General features: G+C 34.2%; 1 long non-coding RNA gene across 3 annotated transcripts; it reads left to right on the top strand.

Annotated features, from left to right (window-relative positions):
* Positions 1–2,042: 2,042 nt before the first annotated feature.
* LOC110784057 (uncharacterized) lies at positions 2,043–7,097 on the top strand. Of its 3 annotated transcripts, XR_002532247.2 has the most exons (7): positions 2,048–2,296; positions 2,618–2,793; positions 3,408–3,705; positions 4,492–4,532; positions 5,390–5,481; positions 6,125–6,315; positions 6,762–7,097. It is a non-coding gene; the product is annotated as an uncharacterized lncRNA (long non-coding RNA). The 3 variants fall into 3 exon arrangements; XR_002532244.2 differs by lacking the exon at positions 2,618–2,793 and having other exon boundaries at positions 2,050–2,296; XR_008918617.1 differs by having other exon boundaries at positions 2,043–2,296; positions 2,662–2,793; positions 4,492–6,315.
* The last annotated feature ends 4,712 nt before the right edge of the window (positions 7,098–11,809 follow it).

Genomic DNA, 11,809 nt, shown 5'->3' on the forward strand with positions numbered 1-11,809 from the left:
CACACATTTTACAGTTTCTAGCTCTCCGAGTGGCCTTATAGAACTTTTGATATCTCTTCCCGATTTATGGGAAGACAATCCCAATCTTATGATCTTGAGTTTAGACTTTGTTTCATATGTGATTACCCGAGCGCTGCCGTTATGGTCTCCTTTTACGGTGCGACGGTTGACCACGTCAAAGCAACCAGTTCTCAAACAAATAAGCTCAAATCACTCAGGTATTGAGGATTAGTGTCTAATAAGATAATGAAGTTTACTTATGACAGATTTTCATCTCTTACAGTAAAGTTTGATAGGTCTTGTCCGATACTAGTCTTGTCAAGTAAGTATCTATGCAAATGATTATGACATTGCCATGTCCACATAGTTCAAGAAACAAAACTACTAGTCATTTTTCATTCTAGTCGTCTAGCGTTGTCCATGCATCCATCTTTATAGAAAACTTCCGACTAGGGACCATTTTCAACTTTTGACATTCAAGTTCACTTGATAGACATTTCTTAATCACAGGACTGGTCTTGACAGTCTATCTTGAATATATTGTCAAATTGAAAGGACTCATCATTTAATAAAACCATAAAATTAAATGGAAGAATGAAGCTTAATTCATTTCTATGAATGGTTAACCTTAATGTTTTACAAAGTATTTCAAAACTTAAAACTTTAAAACATTAAAAGGACATCAAATCCATTCTCCAAAATGCTTGATTCCCATAGCTTCTTTGTGCGAGTTGTGTTTTGCTTGTGGCAGAGGTTTTGTCAATGGATTTAAGATGTTGTCATCAGTTCCAATGTTGCTTATTTTGACTTCATTTCTTCCAATGAACTCTCGTAGAAGGTGAAATCTACGAAGTATATGTTTGACTCTTTGGTGGTGTCTAGGCTCCTTGGCCTGTGCAACAGCTCCCTTATTGTCACAATATAGAGCTACTAGTCCTTTAATGGAGGGGGCTACAGCAAGCTCACCAATGAACTTCCTTAGACAAATTGCTTCCTTTGCTGCTTCATGTGCATCAATGTACTCTGCTTCAGTTGTAGAATCTGCAATAATGCTTTGCTTGGCACTTTTCCAGCTTACTGCTGCTCTGTTGAGGCAGAAGACAAACCCAGACTGTGATCTGAAATCATCTTTGTCGTTTTGGAAGCTTGCTTCCGTATAGCCTTTAATAATCAATTCATCATCTCCACCATAGACCGGGATATCATCTTTGTGCCTTTTCAGGTACTTTAGAATGTTCTTGGCAGCAGTCCAATGTGCCTCTCCTGGGACTGACTGGTATCTACTCGTAGCACTGAGTGCATACGAAACATCCGGGCGTGTATATATCATAACATACATTATTGAACCAATCAATGATGCATATGGTATCCCACTCATTCGTCTTCGCTCATCTAGTGTTTTTGGACACTAAGTCTTGCTAAGAGTCATTCCATGAGATATGGGTAGGTGACCTCTTTTGGAGTCAGCCATATTGAACCTATCAAGTACCTTATTGATATAAGTAATTTGACTAAGCCCAATAATCTTCTTCGATCTATCCCTGTAGATCTTGAGGCCCAGTATGTACTGTGCTTCTCCTAGATCATTCATCGAAAAACATTTTCCAGGCCAATTCTTTACTGAGTTCAACATGGGTATGTCATTTCCGATAAGTAATATGTCATCGACATAAAATACTAGGAAAGCAATCTTGCTCCCACTAACCTTCGTGTATACACAAGCTTCGTCTGCGTTTTTTATGGAGCCAAAACCACTTACTGCTTCATCAAACACTAGTACATAATTGACTTTATGTAACACGTGTTGGTAACATTTGTTTAGAATGTAACACCTAATATACCACTTTTAACATAAGTAACATTATAAATTAACACTTTTAAAATAGGTAACGTTTTATGGTAGCACTACAAAGTGTTGCCTTATTTTTTTGAAATTTTTTTAAATATTTGGAATCGGAAAAATAAGCGGTAATGCCAAATTTCCCAATTTATCAAAAAAGTGATTTTTAGCCGCCAAAGAGAAAAAAATTAGAATTTAGGCAAAATTCTAAAACCTTGATAACCGCCAGACCATTTAGAACACAAAAAAAATAAAAAATGGAATCTCTCTTAAAAGTTTCCTCTTCCCAAATAGAGGCAACAATAATCCCTTAGGTTTAGTTTTTCAGAAAAACCATTTCCGTCGCCTCGATTTCATCAGAAAACCAGTTAGCGAATTGATATCTAAGAAAAACCAGTTATCAGAAAAACCAGATCATGATCTTGGGTTCCATCGAATTTGCGCTTCGATTTTCAGGTAATTTCTAATTTGTACGTGGTGGGTGTTTTAAATTTTTGTTATTTAATCATTAATTTTCAAGAATCTATGTATTGTTAATCTAGATTATAGCGTTTAAATATTTTGATTGGATTCTCAACCGTTATTGGCTTTAGTCATTGATTACTACCTTATTTTCTACCATCAAATCCATGAGCGATTAATTTCTTCAATGGCTTAGGCCCTAAATCAACAAAAGAAAAATTCATGGTCCCATATTCAATACCATAACTCTAATAGCGCACTAGTGCATATCAATTATCTAATACGCGGTAGTCAATTACTGGCGGGAATCTTCAGACTGGTGGGTTGGTGGATTCAGGCCATGGTTTGCGATTGTGCAGGCTGATGGGCGGTGGCGATGATGGGGGAGAGGTGTGATGAAGGAAGGAGACTAGGAGAGAGAAAGAAGTCTAATGGGAAATTGCTTGGCCGTTTGTCACTTGAATTTTCCGATCATTGATTTTCCCAATTAGGTAACTGAATTTGTTTTCGTAGAATTTGCATCTCCAAACTATTCATTAATGGAGTATTGCCACTTCCTTCAAATTTTTCATACTCTCTTATTTGAATTTATATGTTTTATCAATTGATTTTTCTGCAATTGAATATATACCGAGTAGTTTAGTTTAAAGGCCATGTTAACTGTTGTCGGTCCACATTATCTGATTCCTAATATAAACTTTATGTAGAGAAATTAATAGTTTGTTAAATTGTTACTATAGTACTATACTAAGGCTTGATAAAAGTGGGTATGTCATGAAGATTCAATGTTGTCCAAGGTTACCAATTGATTTCCTTTTAATTGCAAAGACTATGGGTTACATATATCATGAGCCTTACCACGGATCAAGTGGCCAGTGTAAGCCTGTAAGCTGTTGGTTTTGATGTTTATGGGTTTGTGATCACAAATGTTTTTGTCCTTAATTTTGACATATAGGAACTGTTATAATGTGAATGATACAACTAATTTTAATAACTTGACCAAATCGTGTGTTCTGTTTTTCTAAATACATGACACAAGCTTAATACGAAGTATTTTAAAGGACATCTTAATGTTTTGAGCTAAGTTTCTTAATTTTCTCTCTAGTTTTAGGTCATGAGTTCCTGACTCGTTGCTGCAATCGGGTGATTTTGATGGATCATTTCTTCATGGGACAATGAAAGTACAGCTGGTGGGCCATATGATGGTTATAATTACAAAGATGCAGAGGAGGACATACTTGTTTATGAACCTCATAGGATCTGGATATACTTCTTTTCTCCTTTATGTTACCTGAGATCAGTTTGGCATATTTATTTCCTGTTGTGATCAACAAAGTCGTTTGAATCACTCGTCGTCTCGCTCTTTATCTTGGGTTTCATCGAATTCCCACTTCCAATTTCAGGTACTTTCTGATTTATGGTGGGTCTTTTTAATTTATTTTGGTTGTTTAATAATTATTTTCAAGAATCTATGAATTGTTACAATCTAGATTATAGCGTTTAATTGAAATATTCTCCAGATAATAAGGAAATGAATTATTGAACCTATTTGTTTGACTGGTTGTTGGGAATTCATTCATTTTTTATAGTTTAATGACTTCTTATTGCTATGTGATACAGAGAATATAAATAATTGGGGTGGGGTGAGGTTGGGTTTAAGGATTTTGAATTTCAGATAGAATTTGCACCTGAAACTTGATATTTTATGTAGCTTGAGTGGTTCGTTACCTAGTTGTTAGGATTTTGATATGTTTTTTAGTTTGATTATTATTCTAATACATTCTGTTGTATAAGCTTGAGTGACATTTCTGCATCAGTTAGGGTGGACTCTGCATCAATGACGTAGTATATCATTAAAATTTGGAAATCAATAATTCGTATTACTTAGGGAAAATTGGAATTGGAAATTATGATTAGGGTTATCTCATTTTGGCTTTTTTGTTGGATGGGAATTTAACAAGTCAAATTATACAGGTAAGATTGATAGTTACTTCTTGTATAAATCCAATCACCAAGATTATTTACTATTGTTTGTTGATCTAATTTTCTTCTTATAACAGTCCATCTTACATGTTTTATTTAGATTTTCATTTGCTAATTCTATTGCCTTCATCTTTTGTAAAGTTGTCAAAAAATTGATTCATAGTATAACAAAGGAAAAAAATTCACAGTGGCCATTATTTTGACAGGTTCAGGTGCTTACCGTTCGTGAAGACTGTCAGCATCTCTAGTAAGATACTCGATTTGTAGTATCTTTTTTACATTACTAGGTTTATGATGCAACCATATTGATTTCAGGAATAAGATAACTCATTTCACTTTTTTCATATAACCCCCCCCCCCTTCCTGATTTATTCTGATGAAGTCTGATTTCTCGACCCAAGGATTCAGGTAGTCAACATTGTTGATGCCCTCAAACTTGTATAACTGTTTGAGGGTAGATCAGTGGCATATACATTATTTTGTAGCTCCATCTTACAATGTTTTCCTAAATCATATTATATGACTTGTAATATTCTAAAGGGTGTATAATTTGTTTCATATGTATGGTTAATCATACCTACTAAAGCGAGCATGTTTCAAGCTTCGAGCAGTAGGTAAACTTAGTTTATATTGCTTCACAAAAAAGACAAAGTTTCATGTACATAAGGTATTTGTTGCGTGGCTCCAGGCTTTATTTGTTTAAAAGATTAGTCTGATGGTCTTTGGAAATCCAAAATGAATGTATGCTATGAAAAATAGTTTGACTCGGTGGATCTTGAAGAAGAAGTGATTATATCTCCACTTCTTTCTAGCAGTGGATTTTTACAATTTTTTATTTTTTATTTTTTAAATTCTACTAGCAGCAAATTAACCATATTTATAATGGAGTTTTAATGAACTGAATTCTACTTTGTCCAAAGAGTATATGAAAAGTGGGAGAGCTAATGGGAAAACTGATGGTTATATCTTTGGGGTTCTGGATTTCTTGTTCTAGAGGTCTTGAATGGAAAATGTCCAACAGATGCCTATTTCATTGATAAGGGTCTGTGTACTGTTCGTTGGATATACAATAACTTTCAGCTATTCATGTTCTTAATTGTTTAGATGTTCATGTTCGCATGGGAAGCTCTCTGGTGGAATTTTGTTGTTCATTATTAGGATTGAACTAAATTGAGTATCTGCGAAATTTCAAGTTGGTAAGAAACTTTGTTTGTACTCTTTATGGTAATTGATTCTTTTCTTGGCTGAATCTTTTAGCAACGTAAATTAGTTCTTGCTTAAATCTTGTTTATCTGATTATCAATACTAAACTAAAAGGTAAGGAATTATGTCACGGGATTTAGTAAAGAAATTATATCAGCATTTATGTGCTTATATGAAAATTTCTCTACTACGGAGTATAAATTATCGTACTTTACCATCCGACCTTATTAATTGATGTTGTCTTCCACATATATTCATATTCTTCTTTGGAGATAATGAGCTTTAATGTAGTTATTGGTCTTAACACCTCCTTATGGAGGAGAAACAAATACACCCAACAATCAATGTTGTTCCCAAGTTCACTCGTCCCATGGGTTACAGATTTAATTTATAGTCGACATCTAGACTTTATGATGGTGCAAAGCTGTAAAAAATTCTCCCCACCCCCTTAAAAAGTGAAAAAGAAAGAAGAGAAAAGGTAGACAGAAAAAGAATCTGTATATGAAGACCATCTTAACCCTTAACACTGGTGTGGATAATCTTGATATTCTCATTTGGTTGTTCTTGCAGTTGTTTATCACTGTCTTAACCCCATAACTGCAATGTTGATATTTTTCATTGGTCATCATGTGGCAGTGTTTGGCTATCATGGAGCAAGATAATTTACTAATTCAATCTTCAGTTGGTTGTACGACCTTATTTGCTCTCGTGCTTACATAGTCATGGTGAATTCGGGACTCAATAACATATTTTGATGCTTTGGAGAATTCATGAGCAACCTAAGAGAGTCTCTTCGCCATACGATACTCTGGGCCTGCAGCCTGCAGGTAACTAACTAGATACTATGTAGGTATTTGTTATTAAATGCTTGCCCCTTTTGTTGTTATGCAGCCTGCACTCTAAATATTTTATTATTTTCTAATAACAGGTAGAAATACAATTTAACATTCCTAAGTAGCTTGAGAAGGCTAAGAACAAAAAAAGCTGATATTATAATCTAACTTATCGAATAGGTAATCAAACGCCTGTCATTTTGACCTGCCTAAATCAGAGTTTATGACTTCCTAAGACTGCATATTAGGCAAATAATCCAAAAAGTCCCTGTATAGTATATCAGTGTTTGGTATCAGGCTTCTTCCTTCTCTTCTTACTCTCATTTTGAATTATAAGCAGCAGATTATGGATGTTAACTTCAATTCTTGTAATGCAATGTCTTGGTTGTGCTTTACATGATTATGGATGTTGGATCTTACTAATTTTATACTTCTTATAGGATCAAGATGATGGATTGGATCGGATAGCAAATGAAGATTAAAGTTGACATTGAGAATCATGCAGACGTGTAAGGGAAACCAGTTGAAGATGAAAAGGTAGAAGACATTTAGTTTTGGATTATACATTTTAGTTTAGGATATGATCATTTGCTTTTATTTTGAACATAATAATGTAATTTTCATATATAGTACATCAAATACTATTCTTTTAATTTGTTAATTTGTTAGGGAGTGGGTGTGCTCCCTTCCTTTAATTGTTTCCTTGTTTGGAACTTATTTTGTGTACGTACTATCTTTTGGTAATAAAATTGCTATTTTACCAAAAAAATTATAAATTTATTATTTATTTTAAATATTATTATTATTATTATTTATGAACCAATTTTTTAATATTTGTTAAATTATTATATTTAATGAAAAGCATTCACTACAATTTTTTTTACCATTAACGACGGGAAATCCCGTCACTAAAGGCCAATAATTGTTGATTAATGACGGGATTTCCTGTCGCGAACCCGTCATAAAAAGGGGCCGTCGTTAATGAAAAATCTCATCGTTAACCCGTCATAAAAGACATTTGCGACGGTTGTTCCCGTCTTTGTTTGGTTGTTAATCCCGTGGCAAAAGCCTTTGCGACGACGGGGTTTTTGACCCGTCGTAATTAGGTTGTCGTTAAAGATACAAATTCTTGTAGTGATTAGTTTGCAAGTGTTACAATAGATATTAAAAAGTGTTAAATATGTAATGTTACCTAAGAATAGAAAAGTGTTCCTAAATAATGAACAAGGTGTTACGTTATATGGTGAAAAGTGATACCTACGATTCAATAAAATGTTACTGTAAATCAAAAGATGATATAAAAAAGTGATACTAATGGTTAAAAAGTGTTACCTAAGATATTACGAGTAACACTTTTAAAGTGCTACAATAGGAATGGAAAAGTGTTACATAAAATTATTTTTGGTAACACTAGTAAAAGTGTTATCGTATGTTATTAAAAGTGTTACCTAATAGAATAAGTAGCACGAGCAGATGTATCACCCATAAAGTGTTACCTATTATCTATGGGAACACTTTACCCCCTTTATGTAACAGTTTTTGGGTGTTACCTAAAGTTAATTATGTACTAGTGATTAAAACGTATATTTCAGCTCCTTGATGCTTGCTTTAATCCATAAATGGATTTCTTAAGCTTGCATACCTTTTTAGCATTCTTTGGATCCTCAAAACCCTAAGGTTGTGTCATAAACACATTTTCTATTAAAACGCCATTTAAGAAAGCGTTTTTGACATCCATCTGCCATATTTCATAATCGTACTATGCAGCGATTGCTAACATTATCCAAATAGACTTTTTCATCTTAATCCACACCGTGGACTTGCCTGTATCCTTTTGCAACCAATCTAGCTTTGAAAACTTCTAGTTTCCCGTCCTTGTCCTTTTTCAACTTGAAAACCCATTTGCTTCTTATGGCTTGGTAACCATCTGGAAAATCGACCAAATCCCAAACTTGGTTTTTGCTCGTTGCTCGTTTCGTTTTTTGATTTCGGAAAATATTTTCGATTCGAACAATATTTACGTTTCCGATAATATTTCCGATTCCGATAATATTTTCGATTCCGACAATATTTCTGATTCCGATAATATTTCCGTTTCCGATAATATTTTCGATTCCAGTAATATTTCTATTTCCGATTAATATTTCCGATACGAACCATATTTCCGTTTCCGGCAATATCTTCGACTTCGATAATTTTATATTTCCGTTATGAACCATATTTCCGTTTCCGATAATATCTTCATTTCCGGCAAATTTGTTTAGCTCCCACAGAAACCAACATCCGTCATTTTCGAATATCCATAATTAGAGTACCTATTGAATATAATATTCAACTAAATACTTGATCCGTTAACGTACTATTTGTGTGACCCTACGCGTTCAGTCAAGAGTAAGTTGTGGCATTAATTATATTAATTCCACTTGAACTGAAGCGGTCTCTAGCTAGGCATTCAGATCACTTGATCTCACTGAATAATTAACTTGCTTAATTAATACTGAACCGCATTTATTAGACTTAGCATTAAATTCATTAAATGCAAACTTGGACCAAGGACATTATTTCCTTCATTACCGACCATAAAAGTCCAAAAATTTGGCAAAAAGGTCCAGTTTAATCTTGGGAATAACATTGAAAATGAGTACTGCTTTCCACCATGCAACCGATGGTCACACTGAGAGGTCTAACCAAGCAATGGAAGATATGTTGAGAGTCTGTGCTATTGACTTCAAGGGTATTTGGGAAAACCACCTAGATTTGATTGAATTTCCTTACAACAATAGTTACCATGCGAGCGTTAAGATGACACCTTTTGAGGCATTGTGTGGAAAGAAGAATAAAAGTCCCACTTGCTGGAATAATTTTAATGAAAATATAGTATTGGGGACAGAATTCGTTGAAGGAGAATTATCCAAAGTTATTCCCTGAGATGAGTTACGAGGGCGTAACTCATTTTCTTTAAGGGGGGTAGAATGCGATATAAATTCGCGCTTTTTACCTATTTTTATGGTTTTTTAAATCATTTTATGCTTATTTTAGCATATTATACATGTTGATGCAAAGTAAATAGATTCTTCGCATAAGAAAATGTGTTCATGAGTAACGCATGCAACTTTAAGTTGGTAAAAGAGTGCACATGAGTGGCACAAGTACTTCTCTAGTAAGAATGAGTTAAAGACTTTTGAAAAATGTGTGAGTTCTCGTGTCAAGTTTCTGGACGAAACTTCTTTTAAGAGGGGTAGATTGTAATCCCCCGTAAATTTATAAATTTTATTAATATATTTTAACGTATAGTTATTTATATTTAAATAGAATTTACGAATTTTAGTAATAAATATATAATTAACGTATATTTATTTTATTTAATTACATTCTAAATATTTTAGTGATTATGCAATCAAAAATAATTTTTAGAATTTCATTTTGAAAATAATTTGAATTACGAAAACACGTTTGAATTTGGAAAATAATCCTAATCGGTTTTGGATTCAAACACTAAAACTCAATTCTAATCCTAGCCCAAGAAGTAAAGCCCAAATAAATAAACCCCAAATAAACCCATAATCCTCTCTCCTTGATTCAACTTCACGTGAAACAAAAAAAGAAACAAAAACTCTCAAACCTCTTCCTCCCCGTTCACGTGGAACTGCTGCTTCCTCCTCCTCACCCTCGTTTCAGTTTGTTGCGGCGGCCACCACCACCGGTCGGCTCTGCTGCTGCGCTGCCTTGCTGCACCACCGCCGTCCGTCCCCCACACCAGTTGTCGCCGCGTCCCAGTCAGGTCGGCGCTCTTTTTTTCTTCCCTCTCGTTCTTTCTATTCTCTTTCTCCTCCTTGCTTGTTGCACAAGTCCGCCGCTACCACCAACAGCCGCGGCGACCACCAGTGTTGCACCACTGATGCGCAACCGGCCGGCGACCACCGCGACCCTCGCCGCCGCTTCTCCCCTCCGGTCGGCGTCTCTCTCTCCCTCACTTTTGGTTATTTCTTTAACCCTAAAACTATTTAATATCTTAATTTTGTTTTAGTAATTTAATTAATGTTTTCATGCTTTAAATTTATTGTTTTAATTATATAAATATTGAAATCAGATTATATGTTTTGCATAATGTAATTATTAATTTTCATATTATATAATTTGATTAAAATAGGGGTTTTAATTATTAAAGCATGAATTTTTAAGATTTTAATAGTGTTGAAATCATCGTAGGATGATTATAAGTTATTAAAGTTATCATTTTTATGATTTCAAACATGTTAATTATGTTTTGGAGTAGTTTGAAATTAGTTTATGTTGCTGAAAATTGCAAAGGGCATGTTATATTGGAGTTTATGATAAATTGTGATCATTAGTGAAGAAATCACTATGCTAGGAGGTTTAGTAGTTGATTTTTGATGATGGGGAATGTTCTAAATATGTTCAGGATGTATTTAGAGTACTTTATTATTGTTGTGAATTATTGGAAGTTGATTGGGAAATTTTATTGGTTGTTATGGGCGGAGAATTCTCTGTAGGAGACTTTTGAGATTGTTAAAGGGGCCTATAAATTTGTTTACACAAGGTACGTACATACCTGTGTGTTTGTGGATGTGTGCTATTGTGGAAGCTATGTTGAATGTAATTATGAACTGGTTTATGTTGAAATTTCATGTTCAATGTCGTTGAATGAATGCGTTGAGCATAGAACTTTATTATAAGAATTATAACATGTTAGAATGGATGATTGGTGCAAGCATAGTTGAGAACTTTATATTATTTTATATATATTGGTTTAGATCGATTGATCATTGTTCCCTTTTAGCATTTCACTACTTTATGAGGGTCGAGGACCTTGTTTAGTAAGTTGATACTTTACACCTATATAAAGGTGGTTAACCATTGTTAAAGGAAAGGTTGAATTAATTGGAATAAGTTCTTGATTGATAACTTTGTGATCGCTTACTTAATTCCAAGACAAAAACAGTTGTGAATACTTGTTGATTGTATGATTTATGTGATTCACGAGTCATAACAAAGTATTAATTGGTAAATCATGTAAAGTGAAACTAAATAGCAATAGCTTTAGACTGTGCACGTCTGAAGTGACGGACAATCAGGAGTCGGGATTCATGGTGGTAGCCCATGGCTTTTTCTGGGACCGGATTGATCACCGTGTTCTATTTTCTTCAAAAGTTCCTCGATACCGCAGGTCACTGAGGTTATGGAATCGCGCCCGTACCTCGTCTTCCTTATTGAAGGCTTCTGGTTAGACAACTCGGTCCATTGACTATTTCAATTAAAATATTATTAATGTTATAAAAGTCTAGTCCAGTCTAGTCCAATCTAGTCTAGTCAAGTGTGGTCTTCAAGTTAATATGTTTTGGTTGTCCTTACTTATGCTTTATTAGTATCATGTTAGGAATATTTATTCATTGATTTAGTATTTATTACTCAGATTTGGTGATTACGTGCGTTGTTTGTGTGTGTTGATCATGGCTATGTCTTATTG

This window comes from Spinacia oleracea, chromosome 4 (genome assembly GCF_020520425.1).
Source record: "Spinacia oleracea cultivar Varoflay chromosome 4, BTI_SOV_V1, whole genome shotgun sequence".
NCBI classification, from domain to species: domain Eukaryota; kingdom Viridiplantae; phylum Streptophyta; class Magnoliopsida; order Caryophyllales; family Amaranthaceae; genus Spinacia; species Spinacia oleracea.